We start from the raw sequence: 2,154 nt of genomic DNA, 5'->3' as shown, positions 1-2,154 counted from the left end.
ATCATAAATTAATTAATTAATTAATTAAAAAAAAAAGAAGCACTTTACAATGTGGCTTCATATAGGTTACTGCTTCTGTTTCTCAGTCCAACCCCACAAGTTTTTTTTTTTTTAAAGATTTTATTTATTTATTCATGAAAGACACAGAAAGAGACAGGCAGAGACACAGGCAGAGGGAGAAGCTCCCTGCAGGGAGCCTGATGTGGGACTCAATCCCAGGTCTCCAGGATCACGCCCTGGGCCAAAGGCAGGCATTAAACTGCTGAGCCACCCAGGGATCCCCTAGCCCCACAAGTCTTATCCCTATTTTCTTCCTTTCTTTCTTCTCTTTCCTATTTCCTCCTCTCTTTCCCCTTTCTCTGGGATACATGTCTAGGCACTTCCTGTCTCTAAATTCTTTTTTTTTAAAGATTTTATTTATATATTCATGAGACACACAGAGAGAGAGAGAAGCAGAGACACAGGCAGAAGAAGAAGCAGGCTCCATGCAGGGAGTCTGACGTGGGACTCGATCCCAGAACGCCAGGATCACACCCTGGGCTGAAGGCAGGTGCTCAACCGCTGAGCCACCCAGAGATTCCCCCTTGTCTCTAAATTCAAAAAGATACTTAGGACTAAATGTACAACTGATTACAGTGAGGGTCAAGAAGGACACCTTGCCATAGGCTTCACATACATGAAGCACTCAAATATAACCATTTGATGTTATGTGTGAACGAAGTTAAAGTTTTTGTGCTGCACATGTGTGTGAGAGACACAGAGTTTTTGTTAAATGTAAATATTTAAAATATACATTTTTTGTACCATATTTTATTGCGGTCATTTTTCTTTTAACACGAAAGCCATAACATTAAAAAGTGGCCCAGGTTCAGCCAAGTTAGGTAACCTGGCCAGTCTAACCCCCAGTAAAGTGCCCAAGGCAGGAATGGAACCCAGGATGTCTCCCCATCCAGAGGCATCACTGTGCACAAAGTGTAGCAAACGTTATTTTGGTATGGCCTACGGCAGGGGTTAAATTCATGGGGTTTCATCAGGCAGGTGTGTTCCCTTCAAAGTCCCAAGTTGCTCTGTAACTTTGGCAAGTAATTCAGCTTCCTCGTTTGAAAACTGGAGGCCCCACTGGTACCTACCACAGAGAGTTCCTATTAAGGATCACATGAACATGTTCTTGAAGCGTAAGCACAGGCCTGGCACGTTGTCAACACGCAGTAAATGGTAGCTGTCATTATAAGAACCGTATTTGTTGAACCAGTGACTTTGGCACATAACGCCTGCATTCAACGCGAAGCTTGGAGCTGTCACAGAAGCTCAGCTGAAGGAGTGGGAACACTGGCACCGCCAATTTTTTTCTGGAAATAAATCTTTGTGGGAGGATAATCGCCGGTTGGAAAGTGTGAGCCTTGAGGGAACAAAGCTCTGATCCGAGGCCCGGGCGGCACGGAAGCGAAGTCTCTCTCCCCCGCGGGCCGGACTGAGTGCCAGGCGGCAGGGCACCCCCCCTTCCCGCGCCCCCCCAGCCCTCCGCCTCCGCGAGGAGGCCCCACAAACTGGGTTTTAGCGGAGTGGAGGTGGAGCGGGATCTTCTCTAATTCCGCTCATCTTATTCTCGGGGACCACACCCAGGGCGCGGGGAGGAAGGGCTCCGAAACCGCGGGGCGGAGGCTTCCGAGCCGCCCCAGACCTGACCATCTATGGTCACAGCGCGCACGGAACAAACAGGAAGTGGGGCGAGCCTCCACCTTCCCGACCCGGGGGGCCCGGCGCGCGGCGCAAAGGCGGCCACGCCCGGAAACCCAGGGCTGGGCCCCCACGCCAGCCTCGGCAGGTACCGCCAGAACACGGTCCGGAACAATGGCCGCCCCAGGTCCCAACCGGGAAACCGAGGCACGCACGCCCAAAGAGGCGGAGCTGCGCCCCGATCTCCTCCCCGAGTAGACGACTGCCCGGGATCCCCGCCCCCCGGGAATCGGCCTCCTCGTCCCTCCAATACCCCTTCCAGTCGGCTGGGCGAAGGCACCCGCCCCGGCCACGGCCACCGCGACCACACCGATAGGAGCGCTAATTAGCCACTCACCTGTCCTCCCTCTGCGGAGGTGGAGCCTCGCCGGCGACTCCGGCCCTTCATTGGCCCGAGCGACTGGGCCCCCAGGCGGC

This window comes from Vulpes vulpes, chromosome 10 (genome assembly GCF_048418805.1).
Source record: "Vulpes vulpes isolate BD-2025 chromosome 10, VulVul3, whole genome shotgun sequence".
Taxonomy (NCBI): Eukaryota; Metazoa; Chordata; class Mammalia; order Carnivora; family Canidae; genus Vulpes; species Vulpes vulpes.
This window is presented reverse-complemented; position numbering follows the sequence as displayed.